Here is a 22,168-nt window from a genome sequence, read left to right as displayed (position 1 = left end):
TGCATATGTGTTATTAAAAGGCAGAAAATAAAAGAAACATAATACCACCTGTGTGAGGGCTGCACACGATCATTTTACAAAACCTGCATATGTCTCTGTTTCTGAAGCCTATTTATTGCTTGTTTGTTGTTTTTGTGTGTTTTTTTTGTTTGTTTTTTATTTTTCAGTTCAATAAAATATTTAAATCTTTTGATTCCAGATGATAAGTTTCCTCCACGTTGCTCCAGACTATAGAGTGGGTGTGCATAGTGGGCACTTATATATGAACTATCACCCTGAGAGCTCAGTGCCTCAAACCTAAGACCAATCAATTTAAAATAAGAGGACAAATTGTAAATCCAAACAATGCTGTTCCCTCAGACAGCCTTTTTGCCAAAGCGTTTTATGAAGTTAAATTTGACTATTCTGTAATACAGAAACTGAAATATATGAATTTTAAATTTTCTTGCTGTAATGAATGGGACATTTTGGTTTCTGATTTCTTATTTCTGTGTTGGATTTATTCATTTTTTATGTTTCTGTGTCTGTAGGATGTTTCAGCATTATTGTCTCTGTATCAGAAACTAAAGTATCAACCAAGTTACTCATGACAAATTTGACATTTTGACTCTTTTTTTGTGAGGATGAGGAGGCCAACCTCTGGTGCAGAGGTGGTAAGAGAAGTAGATATAGTGATGAAAAATGAAAAATGAAAATAGAAAGAGAGAGTTTGAATATTTTCACTTTTGCTTTATAAATCTTTGGCAAACATTACCACATAAATTATATGTACCTGTGAAAGCACTTTTAGTGGAAAACAAGGTTCGTACCTCACGGCAGTATTCATCACTGATAGCAGAAAGGTGTTGGCAGAATGCACGAAACACTACTGGCTGTCAGTTAAAGTCACAAGCAGCTGCATCCACCCGCTCAGAGTACAGTTATATCTTAAAGTGCCTTCACAGGTGGTGTTCTGTATACGTAACTGCTTATGTCTTCAACATCAACCAATATCTGTGCAACATAAGGAGATGAGACTGGCAGTGTTGTTATGGCCTTTGGATAAATGTACTTTCTGCAACACACAGAAACTCTCTCACACACACATATATACATTCACACATACTGCAATGTGCACACTGCACACCCTGCAGCATCTTTTACAGCGAAAATTGTTTCGTGTCTAAAGCTGCAGCGCCTCTGATGGACACTTGGGCCAGGCTCAAAAAGTCATGGCCATAACTTCTATGTTAAAAAGCCCCCCTTACATACATGTGTATAGCTGAAAACAAGTTTCTGTCTCTAGAGTTAATTGTGCCTCTCCTTCACTATAAGTCACAACTATTTTGTGCCAAACCTCCAATTCTTTGGATTCAAGGCTTTTCTGTTCCATTGCCACAGGTGTATAAAATCAACCACTTTGCCATGCAGTCTGCCTTCACTTTAACATATTTGAAGGAATGGGGTTTTCTCAAGAGAGGCTGACACTGTAACAGCATGAATAATGTCAACACTTCAGTTCATAAAATCTCCTTCCTGCCAGATATTCCACGATCAGCTGTAAGTGGTGTTATTGCAAAGTCGGAAAGTTTAGGAACCACAGCAACCACAACCTGGCAGACCACATAAAATTAAGTCACCACTGCTTTCCTCACTCAGTAACTGCAGTAACTGCCTCAATAGACGTTAGTATCACCATAAGAACTGTGCACCCAGAGCATCAAGGCCAACTATCTCCTGCTGGTGCGTAGGTGGCTCACTACTTTTATCACTGCATTGTAAGAACTGTACAATTTTGTTTTTTGTACAGTTTCTGACTTTAAATCAATGCTGGTGCAAGTTTAATGTCCAGTGTGAAAAAAAAAAAAATTAAACCCTATTTTAGGCCAAATTCTGGAAACTAAAGTCTCAGTTTGGTAGGTCACAAGTTCACATTCCAGCCTGTCATCCAAATATGGTCACTTGTGTCATCAGCAAAACCCCAAATTACTAATGTGAAAAACAAGGTTCAAAACAGAGTTTCACAAATCAGTGCGCTTCATCGTAGTGACTATGTTCATTTATTATACAAAGTCTTTCATGTTGCCCTAGATATGTCCTGCAGTGTGTGTGTCTGCATATGTTTTGGTGCATTTAGCTATAATATCTGTATTATTTCCCAAGCCAAGTAACCCTAACATGTTAAATGGTTGTCTCTAAGCTCTCTCCATTATAGATAGCTGTGGTAAAATATAAATGACTGGGTTGAGTGGCTTCTCCCAGTGTAGTATGCTGAGCTGTGTTGAGTGTGGAGGGGGTCAAAAGCCTGGAAAAACTGACGTTTTGCAGAGGTAGTGAAGGAACACCCACAAATATGACATGTTTCAAACATGCTGCATGCATCCCTGCAAACATGAAAGATAATATCGTTGTTTAGATGGTAAACTTGCTTCATTCTTGTCTACAAAGCTGATCTATACATGCGTTTATACACATCCTGTAAAAGAAAGTAATCATATCTGAGACAGATTTTTATAATATGCTAAGCATACTTTTTAAATCAATGCCATATAGACCATACAAATACCTCTAAGAAAGTGTATTATACTTTTTGATACTTATACAGTCCATAATTTTGAATATAATTATATATAATATAATTATATATAATTTATATAATTTTGTAATATAATATATACATAATTTTGTAAGCATTTGGGTAACTGTAACTAATAAACTGCCTTGACTCATTGCATCTTGCCATCATTTGTTGTCTCAAGGGAAACACGTACGTTTGCCCAGTGGTTTTTCAGTACTTAATGATTACTAGGGTTTGTCAAGCAAAGTGAAAAAAATCATTGACGTGTTACTCAGCAGTTACTATTTAAGATACATTTTCTTAATAATCTTAAGAAATTTGTTTAGTTCTTTTTTATTAAATAAAAGGTAATAAGAGAACAGATGAAAGTAGATTTATTGGTGTTGTGTAAGGGCAAGCAGGCTGGCTGTGCTTGCCCTGTGAAGTCTAAAAGGGAACAAAAAAAATGAAACACCCAATTAAAAGCAATCTCTTTGTGCTCAACAACCTTCTCTCAAAAAAGTGTATCATTTGTTTTCATCCATCCTTTAAATTACTGCCATCCTGTAGTTGCAGTTGTATATTCCAACTGTGACACTAAGGAAATCTGTATGGGTCCAACGTTTTAATGCCCACATCCCGTTAACAAAGGCCTGAGCTTGTCAAGCTGAGAATCCAGCAAATTTTTACACGACCTGCACGTTTGAGTTGTTGATAAACCTCCAGTGTTTGACAGAAAACTGAAAGACCAGCATGCCAGACAAGCTTCCACTGGCTCTGCTTTCACTGCTCTGAGATTAGCAAAGAAAGCCTTGGCGATGGAGAGGAGATGTTGACTCTTGCCATGTCTGCTTTAGTAAGACAAACAAGTTGAACAGGTGCATACTTGGTCAGCACTTTTCAGTTTAGATACTCTGAGAAATTACTTGGTTGAGGAAAAGTTTTATCAGCTGTTTTGCTACATCATCTTTATTTTTTATTGTGTTAATTTTTAATCTCCTGCAGATATTGACAGATCACCAATGTGCGGAAGCTGACCAAAAAAGAATCCTCTTGCTGCAAATTAATCAGAATCCCATCATATCCTGTCCAACTCCTCATCATGAGTTTTCATTTAAGTGAACTATTGATTACAAATTGAAGCTTTAAACATCCGACTGGGAAACTACTCTGTAAACTATTGTGTGTCTGCACCTCGGCTCTGCCTCATTAGCAATCTGAGTAGTCACTGCAAGTCTGTCTAATACATCTGTGTGTGTGTGTGTGTGTGAGTGTGTGTGTGTCCACATCTTGTTGATTGTGTCGTAGCAGAACTGTTGCACTATTTATTTAATCAACACAAAGTCTTGTTGAATTACTGAATTATTAGATCAAACTGCTTTCGTCCCACTAAATCACCGACCGAGTTTGTGTGTGTTGTTGTATGGAATATTGAACAGCCTCAAAACCTGTGAGTGTGAATGTGAGCTGTAATGATCATTAGTACTGAGAGCTCTGAACAAAAACACACACAGTCTATTATTTAATAGCATAAAATGCTCTAAACTTGTACTTGTGGAATTTACCAAGCCTGAAGTCAATACAACAAATTATGGTTTACTCTACAAATTCACACTGACTTTTGCTGAGTATTATAGTATTACACACACACACAAACATTTGTACAATAAACCTGCTGTCATGTCATTAAAGAAGAACATGCCAGGGCGATCGTGGCTCAAGAGTTGGGAGTTCGCCTTCTAATTGGAAGGTTGCCGGTTCGAGCCCCGGCTCGGACAGTCTTGGTCGTTGTGTCCTTGGGCAAAACACTTCACCTGTTGCCTACTGGTGGTGGTCAGAGGGCCCGGTGGCGCCAGTGTCCGGCAGCCTCGCCTCTGTCAGTGCGCCCCAGGGTGGCTGTGGCTACAACGTAGCTTGCCATCACCTGTGTGTGAATGGGTGAATGACTGGATATGTAAAGCGCTTTGGGGTCCTTAGGGACTAGAAAGCGCTATATAAATACAGGCCATTTACCATTTCTTCTGCGCTTGCTTCAGTATAACATTGCTTCCATGCAACGCCAGCGTTTGCACTGTTCATTCATGCAGTCGGGTACTTTTGCATGCTTGCTCTGTGCCTGACAACACAAATGCATGTTTGCTTGTGAGATTGAGTGTGTGTGGGAGTGTGAGTGAGTCAGTTTGGGTGTGAGGCAGTGGTCGGAATCCATGGAGTCTCATTAATGGCTTCATTAAGGCCAGTGAGATCTCATTTGGACCGAGTGAATTATTCAACCTGTGAGTCAGTCAGACCCCCACAGACACCTGCAGACACCACCCAGGTAGAGAGAGAGAGAGACAGAAGGAGGATAGTGGCTGAAATAATAATTTAATCCACAAAAACCAAGAGAATATGTGGTAGGGAAAAAAACTGAGGTTATTAAACGTACAGATACTTGATTTAATGGTTCTAAGCAGACTAGTATATGACATATGAAATATAATGTACACATATACTGTACATAAAGTATTGAGAGCCAGTGAGCTACTCTTACATGTAAACATAAGGCCGGTCTATTACTCAGATAATTCTTTGATTCTCTTCCGTCTCAGCCCAATCAGCCACTTTGGTACCGAAAAGCAAACTAAAAAGAAAAGCAGAAGAAAAATTGAGCAGTTTGACTGAAGATTGAAGAGAAAACAAAAGATAATTATAAAATACCGAACAGCCGTCACAACTGGCAAACCAACATCTGGTTCCTTTCATTTGAGTTGTTTTGCGAGACAACCACTCCCCAGAATAACTCCATAGTTCACAACCCACACAAAGTGTTGTGAAACAGTTACATTTGTTGAGTTTTTTGGTTTAAGCAATTAATTGTGGCCATTCTTTGATCTTTTGATCTTTTATAATATAACTATGGTGCAGTGAAACTTCAAATCTTTATCAACTCTTCCTGTTTAAATAAAGATAGGCGCCTCCTCATATGGCAAAGGAACACGGTGTAGCCACCTGGTAAGAGCGGTGACTTCACTTTTCTTGTCTACATGTGCAACAAGGTATCACTGTTGACATTTTAGCTGTGGATATGTTGAGCCTCCTTATTATTTTTGCTTTCCTAGCTCCAAAGGTTGACCTGGCTGAGTAACTAAACAGTGGCAAAAGCTATAAAAAGAAGACCAGTTGTCATCTAAAATCTCACCCTTTCTCTGAAATTCACCTCTATACTTCACTCCTTCCAATAATTGGCCAGTGTTTTAGTTCCCGTGTACAAAAACAGAAAAGCACTGTAAACACAGTCATCTCAAAAAATCTTTGTAGTTTTCCTCTTCTATAACATGAAAACCTCTTTGATTTATCACCCTGTTTGGAACTGCTTTAAGTGAACTTCATTTGGGTTGATTTAACTGCATGAGAAGTTTGTGTCTGTTGTTCATTTTTCAGTATATGTTCAAACAAGACATTGCTGTAAAAGACCAGAATGCTCAGCCAAACTACATTACCAAAACTAAGTTAAATGAATTGATGTGTATTATCATAAAATTTCTTTGGTGCCTCGAATGGAAATATGAAACAACATTTACAGACACGCAAATGTAACAACCAACCCGATAACATCCATCTTTATAAATCTGAAATGATCTAACGTGTTAAAAAACGATATCGTCTACATTAGGATGGAGCTTTGGAGCACGTGCTTGTTCATTTGCTGTAAACATGGCTATCTTGCCAAAATACAAGATCTAGCACATAATGTTTTAACTAAGCCTGATTTTTTTGGAAACAACTGCTGAAGTAATTCTTTTTCAGCTGTTGATAACATTTATAAAGTAAGAAATAAATGCACAGTATGTGCTTCGACTCCAGTCAGGCTTCAACGCTGGTTGGATGGCCAGACTTAGGTACGCTCACCGCTTGGCTCTACGTCTGTTGCAGAAGCCCTGAGTTCTTACCTCCACTTCTCTGAACAAACTTAGAAAGTTCATGAAAATACATCCAAACCTTCCAGTTCCTGCTGGTCCCAGTGGATCTCTCTGCCGTCCCCTCGCTTCTCAAAATGGCACAAGTCATCATTCAAAAATGACATCACAACTTTTAACCTCAAAGTAATCTTTGACTTTGACCACACACACACACACACACACACACATATTTGCATTACCTTTCCTTATCATGTGTTGCAGCTGCAAACTGCACCTGTGCCACGCGCTCACACATACTCACACGTCTGTAGCTCACACAAATGGAATGCACATGTGCCGTCCTTCAGTGGACATTAGAGAAGCCCACATGGAGTCCACACAAACACATGTGCGCACACATATGTGGGGTAATCAGTGCAACTACACAACCTGCGTGTTGCAGTGAAGGCTCTATCAATCATTTCTGAACCTGAGAGCAGGTAGGGAGCCCTAATGGCACTTTGTATGTGTGTAGGCAGTATATAGTGCATGCTTGTGACAAAGAGCAGAGAGTTAGGGATTACTCACCCTAAAACTCTGTGTGTGTGTGTGTGTGTGTGTGTGTGCGTGCGTGCGTGCGTGCGTGCGTGCGTGCGTGCGTGTGTGTGTGTGTGCGTGTGTGTGTGTGTGTGTGCGTGTGTGCGTGTGTGTGTGTGTGTTTCCAGAATGAATCTCTGGACCTTTCCCTCCCCCTTTGGTTACTGGTCATATAACATAAATGGGATTTCTGACTGAGATAAAAGAGGCTCTCCAAACTTAACTGAATTATTTTCATTATTTTCTCATGTTTGATTAGAAACGGGAAGATTGTGGGCTGCATGTTAGAGGCAGTCCTTAACCTTAACCTCAGCTCAGCTGCATTTGCAGTTCAGGCTAGGATTTGGTTGTCTTTTTTGTAAACAACCATAATACTGTAAAAAACAGAAGCACATTCATAGAAATTCAATTCAATTTTATCTATACAGTGCCAAACACAGCAAAAGTCGCCTCAAGGTGCTTTATATTTGCTGGTGCTTTATATTATAAGGTAGACCCTACAATAATATGAGAAAAGCCCAACAATCATATGACCCCCTATGAGCAAGCACTTTGGTGACAGTGAGAAGGAAAAACTCCCTTTTAACAGGAAGAAACCTCCGGCAGAACCAGGCTCAGGGAGGGGCGGGGCGTAACCACCTTGCAGTACTTTTATAATAAGGTTTTTCATTTGTTTATAGCAAAATTTCATAAAAATAGGTCCATGACAAAGAATAGTTCATTTGCAGTTGCTAAAGTTGTTAAAGGAGAAAGGCCAGTTTTTTTGAGGATATTTCAAACGTCTGCTCATGTTAACTAAAAGCACATTGATGGATTGAACATTTGCCTGAATGATGTGTACGCTTTGCCTCTCTCACTGTCACATTGGACAAGGACAAGCAATGCAATTCCATAAACTGAAGCAATGTGCCATTATCCAATTTGTAAAATAAAACTTGAACAAGCTCGCACAATGGACAGAGACCATTAGTCTTCAAAGTAAACGCTGCGCTTTTTGCATAAATCGTATGGGCTTGAATACGGGTATATTGTGGATGCTGTGATGCAGGTTGATAAACAGATGGATTTATTTAATATACTAACACAATCTTGTAGTTGAAACCTGTATTCATTCATAGAATAACCAGTTTACTGCAGCTTATTCCTTTGCAAAGTTTCACAGAAACATGAATGTTGCCTTTTTTTTGCACTGGTCACACAGCTACTGTATGGAGATATTGACAAGGAGACAGAGTATTTGCATGGTTAGAATAATCCCTATGACTGTTTGATCCTCCCCGTCTTTACCACATGACTGTCATTTCTGAAGCTGATGTTTCTGATGTATTTGTCACAGTCAGTGCTCATGCGTTAAGCTTTCACCTAATCACATGCACTACTGCTTACCAGTTCACTAAACTGTAGGTTGTAGAGACTCTCCTCAGTCTGATTCATATGCAGAAGAATCCTTAAATACCTTTGGCATTTGGTATTGCACTTGTCTCCTTAACTTGGTGCTTCTTTGAAGTCACACTGCCCTGAATTAAAACATCAGCCGTGGCTAAATCAGTTGAAAGGAAGTGAATAAGTCAAAATTTGAAAAATTGTCAAAACAAATTTTCGGAGACTGTCAAGACTTCAGGAATGAAACATCTTTCCAAAGAAACACTTTTTGATTTCTGTTAGTTCTGTCCTTCACCTCCCTGCTGCTGTTTCCCCTTTGTCCTCTTTTGAATTTTGGTTCAACAATCAAATCAGCCGTTAAAGCCATTTGTTTCTTTTAGTTAAGACTTTAAAGTAAAACTATTCTATTTATTTATTTTAATGATGCTGAGATTCTCATTTATGCTTTTATTGCATCCAGACTGCAATTCATTATGTGACTATAATGATATAGATATATTCATTATATATAAAATTATATATTTATTTATTCAATTAGGTGCTGTCAGACTCCTGACTGGTGAAAGCGTGATCATATTTTGCCTGTTCTTAAATCGTTGCTGTATAGGATTAGATTTAAAGTGCTGCTGATCACAAACAGATACTTGAATTTACTCTGATTATCAGTGAGATGTTTAGAAAGTAGTCAAGATCAATTCAAATAAGTTTTGATGGCAATAAATGATATAAGTTTAACATGAATTCAGTTAATCTCTAGTTTATGACCCAAGTTTAATAAACTACCCAAACCCTGAGGCAATGTCCTCAGGCCAAATGAAAGAGCCTATTCTCTCACTACTTTCAGGTTTGCAATATTCATAAAGCCAGCAGGGCCCCATGTTCATTTATGAAGGTTTTTGTACTTCTGGGACTTGTGCAAATAATGTAAAGTGACAGTTCACTGTTAATGTATTTGATTTAGGCCACACGGTTTAATTATTTTGCACAGTCGATGGATGCAACTTTGAACCTGTGTCGGCTCAAACAGATCCCAGATATAGAGAGCAAATAAATCCACTGAGAAATAGTAGAAATATATTAATATGCTCCAGCAACAGATTCTGGGTTAATTGCTATTTTGCATTACCTTTATGGGTCAGCATGTAACTTGGTTCTTTTTTTTCTGCGTTATTTAAAACCATTTGTTGTAGCTCGGCTAATGGATGGAGAGATCAGCACCCCGCCCTGTGACAACAGTAACAACGACTCAGGAGCAAATCCCAGGTTGATATTATCCTGATAGATGGCAGCAGCATCCTGCTTTCCCCTGAGACATCTGCTAGAATACATTTTATTCCTGTTTCTTTCTGGAGAAATAGTTTAAGTTATTTACAGAAAATGTTGATTTCTTGTATTGTGATATTAGGTCATATGAATATCTGAAAGAACTCATTTCTTCTGGAACTGAAGAGCGAATCCAGCCTGACTGACAGCAAACAGGCTGATTGGTTTGTCGTTTTAAGGGACTGGACCAAGAACTGCTTTGCAGTTTAATTGGAATTAACACTTAATATGTGTCCAACTGTGTCATTGCAAAGTAATGGGAAAGCACCTTATTCCTGCATTAAACAGTTTCTTTTTGTGGCCTCTGAACTTCATGAAGAGTTTGTGAATAAAAGGAACACATGTTATTCCGTCTTCCTACCACGCCAGACCTGCCATAATTCTCATATCATGAATCTGTGTTTCCAGAGAAGAAAAAGGTGAATCTGACTGAAAGTGTTTAAACTCAGCAGAACAAATGTCATGTGTTCACTGATGTTCTGAGTGGGGCTTGTTCTTAGGGCACATTAAATGCACCAAGAATTAAGTCAGTTGGTCAGTTATTGGACATCCAACCGTGATTTCATGCACAGTTACACTCGCATTAACTGTTATGGAGGCGTGATGAAAGATGATTATCTGATTGTAAAAACACACATAAGGACTTTTAAAAAGGAGTGAAGCAAAGCAAGGAGGCAGAAATCAGGAAGGGTTACCAGGATAAACATGAAAATGGAAGGAACATCCACATCAGGGACAGACATAGATTTAGCTGAAAAATATTACAGAAAAAATGAGAGTGTGACAGAGATGATCAATATCTCTTCCCTGGGTGTATTCATTTCTCCACGCTGATGTCATAATGTGCATAATATGAGAGGGATGGAAGGTAAGAAATATGGTAAAAGGGGAAAATGATAAGACAGAAAGGATATGTGTGTGTGTGTGTGTGTGTGTGTGTGTGTGTGTGTGGGGAAAGAGCAGAAGAGCATCATAGAGCCTGTATGAGAGTTTGTTGTTGTGGATTCTTAATGATATTTTAATGTCAGAGTATTAAATGATGACTCTTATATTTTCTAGTAATTTATGTTGTACTAATACTTTCAGTTGTTTTATGTATAGTACACTATAGATACTGCAGATCTAAAAAGCTCTCTTCTGATGTATTTAAATATCTGGCTTGTGTCCACACCAACCACAACACTTCTGCCTGTTTTTGTCGTTTTTCTTATTTGTTGTTGTAGGGGAGACCGAGGATAGTTGTAACATTTTTGACATTTCTGTCTGTAAATTGGAGCTCTTTTAAGGTAGTGGATTCAAAATGTAATGCAAAGTATTTACATGTCTCTGCTATTAAATAGTGCAGCTATTTTCTCTGCAGCACAATTACCCATTGCATGGTATGGTCTCAAACACAAAGAGTGAAATGTTACAATTAACCCCATAGTCTGGGTTAGTTGTAACATATCCTGGGGTGAAATGTAACACAATGAAATAAGGGCACTGACAAAACATTAACATGTAATCTTTTTTATTCAACACATGAATGCACTTAGAGCCATTTATGTAGCTGTGTGTGTGACAGAATGCAGAAATCGAGCTTTTGAACATATTCCAACCCCCTAAAAAAGACAAATGATGGAATTTTCTGCAACTGAATATTTGATTAATTTTGGTTGGTCTTCCTTGAGTTTGGCCTCATTGGCTCAGTGGGCATTATAACCTACAACTCTTGCACCAACTTTTCAACATAACAATGAAGCTAAAAAATGTAGTTGTGCACCAGCATCGCAGTTCCATGACTTTTTATCATGGCTGACCTTGGTGTAGTTTGCAAAGTGCTTCAGAAAGATGAGGAAATCTGTTTCTTGCACCCATCCTGATTTATTTCCACTACCAGTACTTCCTACTGGTCCATCTCTGACACAGTGGTCTGCATAATGTATGTGTGGGAACACAAACAGTGGTTGTGTTGCCAATGGCATTAACCACATATACAAAGGCGACCAGTGAACCTCTCTCTGCTGATGTCGTTGCCCCAACTTGTTTAATATAAGTTAAAGTAATAGTGTGGTAAGTTGTACCATCTGCATTATTGTTACAACTGACCCAGACTCCTGTAGCCATGAACTAGCTAAGATTACAGCCAACGGCTAAAACATTAGCACTAAAGACCTACACAGAATATATCCCCATAGACATACAAATAACATAATTTAAGTTTGAGGAGTTTAACTGCAAAGCAGATAATGCTATTAGAAATTGGAATAAAGTAGAAAAACTTACTTTTTGGCATACAAATTACTTTTTTTCGTGTTAAATTGTCTGTGTTTGACAAAATGTGCTGATTTTTCACATGTGATAGCAGAACTGAACTGGGCATGCACAGGATGAGTCACATCATTTGAAACTTAGTCCTGATTGGAGAAATTGGAAGTGTTACAACTGACCCACGTTACAACTATCCCCGGTCTCCCCTACATGAGTTTTTGCTGTTATGGTATACACACAAACACACACACACACACACACACACACACACACACACACACACACACACACACACACACAAACACATACACACATGCAGTGGCATATTAAAAATTAATCATGTTAAATAATGCCAGCAGCATATGCACAAAAATCCAAAATCTCAGGCTTTAGACGTCCCACTTTGGTCCATTTTAGTTTTTCTTTTTTGTAACTCTTGCCTCTGCATGATGTCATAGAGAGGGAAGATTTCTCATAGGGGAATCTCAAACACACAGTTTTGCCTCTAAGCCCTCAAATCCTACCCACCTACTGTTTGAATCTTTTGTTTTCATGGGGCAAGAAAGGTGACTTAAGGGGAGGATGACCTTAAATGAAGATGAGCTAAAAGTGAATGAACTGAGAGGCTGCACAAAAAACGGGGTGCATTAGAATTATTTTGAACTGTGCTTCATGCAAAGTAGAGTTCAAGGGTAAAAATACTGCACCATAATAGCTCCTCTTTAAGCAAAAGACTCTTCAGAGACTACAGAAAAGAGAGATGACAGCACTTCACATAATGCATTTATTGCTCATTACTCATTTTCAAAGACCAGTCTATGGCAGTTTATAGCTGCTGGCTGTGGGCAAAGCTGCAGTTGCTCTGCCCGGCTGTGATGCGTGAAGCAGTGGCTGGATATGTGGTTATTGTACAGACTTCAGCTGCACTTGTGGTTGTACACTGCGTAATGGAAATTTCCAGCTGTACTAATATTTGCACTTGCAGTGGTTCTTTGACAGATGTGCTACAGCTACACAGTGAGTGTAGAAATACAGATAGTAGACTTGGTTAACAAAGTAAGCCACTGTAAATGCATTATTGTTTTTTTTCAATAAAGTCACCTGATGTCACTATATCCTACCTGTATATACAGGTATATACTGTATATCATTATCGTTCTGCCACATTAAAGACTGTCTGCTAGTTATAAATGCTATGCACCTGTGTTTCTTATACACTGATAAGACAACTGCAACAGGCCTTCTTTATTTTAGGAGAAGTAAATGCAAAAGTGTAAAAAACGTTGTTAATGACTAAATTTGACTATAAATTCATTACTTACATTTTCTACATGGAGAAAGGCAACCCTGAGTGTCTCACCTCGAGGCATTCCTCAGGACACCGCACAAGCACTCAGAGACTGCAGAGAGACAAACAAAAAGTAGGTATAACACAATGTTAATAAAACTTTGCTTTTTCTAAAGCCCACAGGCACTTTCACATTCAAATTAAATCATTATACAACTCTACATTACAATAAACTTATTGTGGAAACTGTTGTACAGAATCTACAGGGTCAAGCAGCCACCATAAAAAAATGCTTATTTATTTATTTATTTATATTGTGAGAGCGCTAAATGATCATTGAACTTTATTCAGCCGAGCTAGAATCTCCGCTCACCAAGGAAAATAAAACCAGGTGAAAACACATCGATCAGAATAATAACAGCTGCCAAACGTCTCCTGACTGCTGCTCAAAATATCTTTGTGAGGTCAACGAGAATCTGCCGACTCAGCAAAGTAATGTTAATGATTGCAGCCACAATCCTGGAAAGTACAGAGTACTGAAGGCATGTGGATAACAAGTACATAATGATTACATTATCTGAACTATCAGATCATCCCTTTAACACCCCGAGAGCAGAATGCTTCTTTGGACTTCATTGTAAACTTCTATCCTCATTTTACTCCGTGTGCACCAAACACAGTGGACCAACCTCAGAGTCAGATGAGTCAGCCTTCATCACTTTCACGTTGCACATCCGACAGTGATGCTCGTCCTCACAGAAATCAGAGTTATCACAGAAGCAGAATAACACCTAAGTGCACCCCATGATTCAGTAGCTTACAGACTCACGTGTAGTAGCTGTAACCTGAAGTCATTTCTGATGAACAATTAATCAAGTATGAGCGTACTTCATTTCTCATAGACTGCTTTTGCGTTTGGGCTTTATTATTGTTAAAAGGATGATGACATAACATGTAATATGTGGTATGTTGTTGTTTATCCAAAGTTGGGTTATCTCATTTTCTAACCTGCTGAGGACCAGATGTCATCAAAACCATAGAACTGAAAGACTGAGCGCTTTCTTTTTTCTCTAAGTAAATCATTTTCTTCTAAAGGGGATATTAATGTGAAATTCTCACCAGATGTCTGTAACAATCCATCCACATGCCAAGAAATCAAAACATAGATGTCCATAAATTAAATGTTGTTTAATAATGAGAAATAACACAGAGAAAAACTATTGGACACATGAAGAAAGGGAGGTGCAAAAACACATGGACAGTCACGACATCAGCTGAAATCAGCTGCCACTTTAATATCAGCAAATTAATATCAGCTCTCTCCAGACTTTCACAAGCTTATTGTTGTAAAACGTCCTGATGGAGCTGGTTGCAGATTTTCTAAACTGCTGAAGGTTCCAGTGAGATCATCATTTCAGGATGAAATTTCAGTGATCCCCAAAAGATTTCAAGCAGAAGTGAAAAGAATTATCCAAGAACCGAGCAGCACTGGTGGAGAACCAAAAAAGACAGCAAGTACAACTGTTCAATTGTTTAAAAAAAAAAAACAAGAAGTAATGAGCTCAACCACCATGGCCTGCATGCACGTTCACCACACAAGACTCCATTGCTGAAGAAAATCATTTAGACAAGCCTGTGGGATACTGGGAGAATACAGTCGGGTCAGAAGAGACCAGAACTGAACTCTTTGGGTTCCATCATACAAACCATGTTCAGAGGTGAGAATGCACTAACATCACCTCAAAAACACCAGACCAGCAGTGAAGTTTGGAGGTGGGAACATCATGGTGTGGGGCTGTTTTTCAGCATATGGCACTGGCACACTTCATATCATATCAATCCATCAACGATTTGAATTCTGTCAAACAGTCTGGAGTCTGTTGCCATCGACCAGGATGATGAAGATGAAACGAGGTTGGACATTTTTCAGCAAGATAATGATCCCAAACACGCAGCCAAGCAAGCTCGCAAAAATAAAGCTGCTAGAATGCCCCAGCTAATCACCTGACCTGAATCCAGCTGAAAACTGTAAGAACTAAAGCTCAGAGTTCATAGAAGGGCCCAAAGCAACCTTCAGGATTTGAAGAGTGGGCCAAAATCACACCTGAGCAATGCAATGCTAGTTTCTCCATAACAGGCATCTTGTGAAGCTGCCATCACCAACAAAGACTTTGATATGAAGTATTAAATACATTTCAGTAAGTGCGTTCCATTCTTTAACTTAACTTATGGACATCTACGGTTTGACTTCTTTGCATGTGTGGATTGGAAGGGTTGTTACCGACATCTGGTGAGGAATTCATGTCAGTAGCACCTTTAGAAATATATTCACTTTACTTCAACTGTGTTAAATAATCCTGAAGATTGTAAAGCCAGGACTGACAAAAAGCTAACTGCTAGAAACATCCACATCATGGAATTAATACTTAAAAAAAAAAAAATAAGAAAAATGTTCATACCCTCTAATTAGAGGTGGGCGAGCTGCTTCCCCCAGCCTTTGCCCTTGAGTCAACTTCGGTGAAACATTATTCATTATTTAAAGTATTTCCGTGGAGAGTCATCCACAGTGATTTGTTCTCTGCCACCTTTCTACTTGGTATTCTTTAGTTTTGGTCTTTGAGAGAAGTCGAAGCAGCTGTGAACTGCATTCTTTACATTCCTATATTTCTCAGAAATAGCTGCATATGACTGGAGACAGAATGAGAAAGTGTTGGTCTGCTAGTACAAGGTCTGAAGCCAAAGGCGTAAATTGATACAGCTTGAGACCAACGTATCAGGCGATTTGTCACAATAATGTCTGCTTAACAGCATTCTGAAGGGAAAAATTCCTCCACCTTAAAAGAGCCCTCTGAGGGCAGAAGTGCTTTGCAATTCTGTGTCTCGCTCCGTTTTTCTCAGTTCTGAGGAAAACCAAGCAACTTCTGCCTCACTACCTTGTCTGCTTTTGTGGCTCATACATAAACCTTTGGCCTGAAAACACTATATTCAAAGAAAAAATAATTATTGTCTGCATTCCTTTAGCTGAACCTAACTTACCTTTAGACAGCTAGAAATTTAAACCCAGCTCTCATGTTCAGGGTTTTAATAGTTTTGCAATTTTCATTAGTTTTTATTTTTATTTCGTTTTGACTTCAGATTTTCAGTTTTATATTAGTTTTAATTAGTTTTTACCAATTGTTTGCTAGTTTAGTTTAGTTTTTATTTTTTGGAAAATCCTTAGTTTCAGTTTAGTTTTGATTAGTTTCAGTTATAGTTTTAGTTGTGTTTGCAATAAAGTGTAACAAAATCCCAGTTTCATCATATCAGTCATGCTCTTCTGCTTATCCTTGGGTATGTTGCTATTCCAGCTACCATACCCTGCACCCTGGACAGGTCGCCTGTCTGTCGCAGGGCTAACACGCAGAGACAGACAACTCACGTTCCCACCTATGGGTTCTTTAAATAAATAAATAAAGGCAGATGAACAACCACTGATACCAGGCAACTATAAAATGTATATCTTGGCCCCAATGAGACTATTAACTCTTGCAGCACCGGGTGTTAAGGCAATTGACTCACACAGTTATGTAGATATCCCAGTCCTGTTGTCTCGGGATGCATCACGCTGCCTTGCCTGGGGTTAGCTTCTGTTTCTGGGGATGAGGGTTGGGCGTGCTCCCTTACCTTCTCCAGGTAAGCTAGGTTAGCCTTCTTGTGTGAGCTTTTCAAGTGCACTTTAAGGTTTGTGGGATTTTTTTTCCCTTTAGAAATGTCCCTCATAATTTGTCTCGTTCCACTACAAGACACTTGCTTTATCCAAAACACAGTCATATTCAAAGTAATCCCAAATTGGACTCTGATGCTTTCTCCCGACTTTTGTTGACATGATGCTACGCGTGGACGGAGCAGCGACACAGACGACTCGACTAACGTACTGCCACCTGCTGGCATAATGAGACACAGCAAGAAAAAAACCTGGAACCTAAACTTCATTTTCACCCTTGACTATTGTATGACACGCACACATCAACGAAAACTAAACACATTTTTGCTATAAATTCAGTTAATTTTAGTTAGTTTTGTGAACACTCATTACAGTTTTAGTTAGTTTTCCTTTTTTTGTTTTTATTTTTATTTCCGTTAACGAAAATATTTTTTCACTTCTAGTTTTCGTTATTTCGTTAGTTTTCGTTAACGATAATAACCTTGCTCATGTTTTAGTCAAATCCTTGAGCACGCTACAGATTTAGACCTACACATATGTGTAACATTTTCAAGTATAACATGCAGTTTTATGAAATGCTGCGCAGTAAAGCGACATGATTCATTATTGAAGAATTTGATTAATGTACCTGTGTTTGGACAGTTTTCTACATTAAACGTTTCTTAAATTTAAATTGATATCTGAGTATTTTTTTGTTTTAGAGCATTTTCATTCCTATAGTTTGTTCACTCTGGTCCACATGAGCTGAAGAGTCTGTAAACTTGTAGCTTTTTGGTTGGTTTGTTTTCACACAGAAAAAAATTCAAGGGAACTCCAAGCAAACCAAATTGCGTCACTGTAGACCACATGAGAATGTTCAGTAAGCTCATTGGCCAGACGTGTCTGGGGTGGGAGGAACAAAGCTAAATACAGGAAGAGTGCAGATTCGTGTGTGACTGCCTGCACCCGAATAAAAGTGATTTTTTTAGGTTACCAAGTTCTACCTCAAAGAGTCAGCATCTGAGTCCTCTGACAAGACAGGTACCATTAAAATATACAGCAGGCATAATTAGCCTGTGTCATAGTTCTCTCACCCCAACCGGTCGCAGCAGATGGCCCCGCCCCTCCCTGAGCCTGGTTCTGCCGGAGGTTTCTTCCTGTTAAAAGGGAGTTTTTCCTTCCCACTGTCGCCAAAGTGCTTGCTCATAGGGGGTCATATGATTGTTGGGTTTTTCTCTGTATCTATTATTGTAGGGTCTACCTTACAGTATAAAGCACCCTGAGGCGACTGTTGTTGTGATTTGGTGCTGTATAAATAAAATAGAACTGAACTGAATAATCTTAGAAGCTGCTGAATGAACACATACTTCTATAGATATTTGTGATATGCAATCTTTATAATTACTACTAAATTAATTAACTACTCTGAGAAACTGTACAAATGTAAAGTATAGTAGATGGCTACTGGCAGCAACTTGTTCTAACAAGACATTTCAAAATTCATCTTAATTCTCCTATCGTATATCATCATATATACATACAGTTTTTAACGACCACTACTTTAAATACATAATGACCTGGTCTCCTAGCATTCGACCTATCTGCTGACCACACCAATAAATTGATTAAAATGAGGTATTTTAGCTTTGCTCTCTTACCTTGACTTTGTAGGGTCAGAATCAAAAAAGACTTTGACAAAGCATGGGAAAGAGGCACAAGGCTGAGAGGGCATGAACAGGAAGTATGGAAATTAATTTAATTCCCTGCTGAGTTACATTTCAGTCTCTTTATTCTAGTTGATCATTATCTTCTTCCCCAACTCTGCCAATGAGAAGGCAATTACATTACGTATGGGTACAAATATGCATTTCAAAGACCTTTAGAAAGTGGCTTCAAATGAGGAAGGTTATTGAAAGGCATATCTACTTAACACGACACAAGCAATCTCTATGCTGCAAACGGTAAAATTCTTTCAAGGGCAAAAGACTCAATTATTCAGTAGGCTATTTACTGCAGTTAAGAGGTAAAAATGTGTGTAATCTCAGTGGTTCTACATGTGACTCTGTTAAACACCGTGATTGTAAATAACAGCTACAAATATTAAGAAACCATCTGATTTCTGAGCAAGTCTGTCCAGATGGAGGCTGCTGGTGTCCAGCAGAAAACACATCAAGGATTGTTTATGCACAGCTGGAAAGGTCTCGAAGGGAAAAGAAAGCCAGTTTGATTGTGCTGAGATAAATGGCAGCAGCGATGTTGTGTAAAGAAAGGCCACACCCTGGTGTGAGAGCCACAGTGTTGGTCTGCTGCTTCTATCAAGCCCAAGGGGAGAGTTACAGGAGGTGAAATAGTTCTACAGAATGAACCTTGAAGTTGTAAATTGCCCTTTTCACATTTTTCAGAAAATAAACTCTTCTGATGGCTACAATCATGTTAAACTGATGATGATTGGGATCTTCATCTTTAGGAGGTTATGGAAATAGATGAAAAACAGGTTGATGCAGTGTGCTTGGTAAGATGCATACAAACTCAAATCCAGTGGTTTGTTATTATGCTCCTGTGGTGCAGCAATGACCAGCAGCAAGGTTAGCTTATGCTAATTTTAATATTGGGCCCTGGTTTAGCTCAGTGCTTTGAGCAGACAACCATATGTAATATGGCTGAGAGCGGCCGGCCCAGGTTCGAGTCTGACCCCTGGCCCATCGCTGCATGTCTTTCTCTCTCTCTTCACTGTATCTGTCATTACAATAAATATTAGCAGTAAGTACAAAAAATGTTAAATTGTAGCAAGAATACTATAATCCATATAATCTAATGTGGGCACAAAAATGTTCCTCTCTGTCAAGTTCTTATTGTAAAAGTATTAACGTTTGATCTGTCACCAAGTTTCACCAATTTCAATCATGTGACCAATTTGTAACATTGTGTCTTTATTTTGCAATATCTAAAAAGAAAGAAACATGGAAGGATCTGGACATTTTTATTAGGCCACTGAAAACAGCAACAACTGTACAAAAAATAGTGACAAATTAGGGAAAAAAACACATTTACAAAATGATTAACAGTAATATCATTTCAAGTTCAATTTGAAACTCAGCTTTGACAAGTTAAACATTTGATGCACATTTTAATTATTATAAACAACCTTTTAATTCCCACCAGAAGCAAATGAAAATTTGCAGTGTGTGTTTAATGAGCTATAACGACTCTGCTTGAACTTTCTCAATGTGGCGTCATCAGAAATCCCTCTGCAAGTATGAGGTTGACCTTCTGCTGCCACCCAAAGAACAATAATGTGAAGTCATGTTTAACCAAAATCTTTAACAATAACCTCAAGAGTACTAAATGTGTCATGATAATGTTCTCTAAATACAAAATATGGGCATAGTATTTGCAGTTTCAGTTGCCCATCATCATTTATAGATTTTCAAGCTAAAATAACTATAATATAAATATTAATAATTAGCCTGATTAGGCTTAATTGTGTTTGGGAAGGTGACACATTTTCTCCCTCAATACAATGTTTGCCAAAGCACGAGGACATCTTGGTATGATAACTATGGGTCCTTCAGAAATTGAGAAAACTTGGTGTCTGAAAGACAAACAGAGTGTGGCAGGTGTTCAAAACTACTGCATATATTTGCATCAGGCCCCTCAGTTAATCTTGATTGAATTAAGAATGAGAAAAGTCCTACCATTTTGATCCTTCATGTAATAGATCTGCCAGTGGTTCAAGGTTTTAAGGTGACAATGATCCAAACACACTGTGGTTGCAGGAAAAACATACCTGGATAGAAAAAAACTAAATGGAACACTATCAGTCAAGGATTATCTTTCCCATAGCCCAGACTGCAACGTTACTAAAGTAATGTGGGATCATGAAATGAAATAAAAGGCAGCCAACATCCAAAGAGCTTCAAGGAGACTAGAGAATTATTCCCCGAGGAAAATCACAAAATAGCTTCCCTAAGAGAGTTCAGGCTGTGTTGATGGATGAAGATGTTCAGACCAACTACTGACTTTCAGGCTTGTTAGAATCGTACAAGCTCTGTTTTTGTCTTATATACTATTCACATGTAAGTCTGCACATTTCAGTGAATCGTTGCACCTGTTTTCCATTTTCCTAACAAAGTATAAAGAGATGAGGTGGTTCAAGACCTTTAGTTAGTGTATCTATATTTGTACTAGGATAGTACCTGTGTGGAGAAAAACACTTAAGTGCATCAAGCTTGGAAGTATGGAGACCACGGTGGTTGAGGCATGGCTTTTTGTAGGAATACATTACTAAGGAGTGAGCTTTTACTCACAAATGTGTAATTTTATCTTCAAAACTTTATATACTAAAATAAAGTAATACAACATAGTTTGCACCACACTGTTAGGGTGCCTGGGTCGTCGACTCAGTGTTTTGTGTTTTTGGTTCTTTGATTTTGTTTATTTCTTTATATTCTAGCTTTCTTTGTCTTATGGGTTATTGGATTATTCTAAGTTTAGGTTCTCTGTGTGGTTTCTTTGTTAGAGTTCTGCCTCCTGGTTTCTGTCTGTGTTTCTTAGTTGCGCTGTCTCCCCTGTCAGCTGTATCCCCTTGTCAAGTCTGCATCTCTGTGTTATGTTTCCTGTTTTACTTTGAAGTCCGTGTCTCAGGTGATTGTATCAGGTTTTGCTTTCCTTGTCTCGTCAGCCCTGATTTGTCCCAGCCGTGTTTCCCTCCTTTTTCCCGTTCCCTGATTGCTCCTCTGTGTATTTAGGCCCTGTGTTTTCATCACATCATCATACCATGCTGTGTGTTCTGCCTGCCTGTTTAGTTTCTATAGTCCCTGTTTAGCCAGTTGTCTGTTTTTTGCCATCCACCATTAAAGTTGCATTTGAGTTCACCTTTTTGCTCTGTGTGTCTGCACTTTGGGTCTACCACTGCTGCCTGCACACAGCCTACACATGACACACACATTTAAAATTCTGCCATGAAATCTATTAGTCTAAATCACAAGATTAAATAACAAATACAGTTCTGGTAAAAAGAAAGCGCACACTCTTCATGGGAAATGAGAGAAAGTAGCAGCAAAATGCTGCTAATCAAAAAACCTGATGTTCAGTAAGTGTGAAAGCATATGTATTGGCAGTTTGCTGGTGTGGAGCATTTGAGTGTGTGTTAACTCAATGCAAGTAGGAAACCATCAGCACTGATCCTAAAAACGGCCCATCAATCTGGGAAGGGACATCAGAGAATT

This window comes from Oreochromis niloticus, linkage group LG2, assembly GCF_001858045.2.
Source record: "Oreochromis niloticus isolate F11D_XX linkage group LG2, O_niloticus_UMD_NMBU, whole genome shotgun sequence".
NCBI lineage: Eukaryota > Metazoa > Chordata > Actinopteri > Cichliformes > Cichlidae > Oreochromis > Oreochromis niloticus.
Note: the sequence above shows the minus strand (reverse complement) of the source record.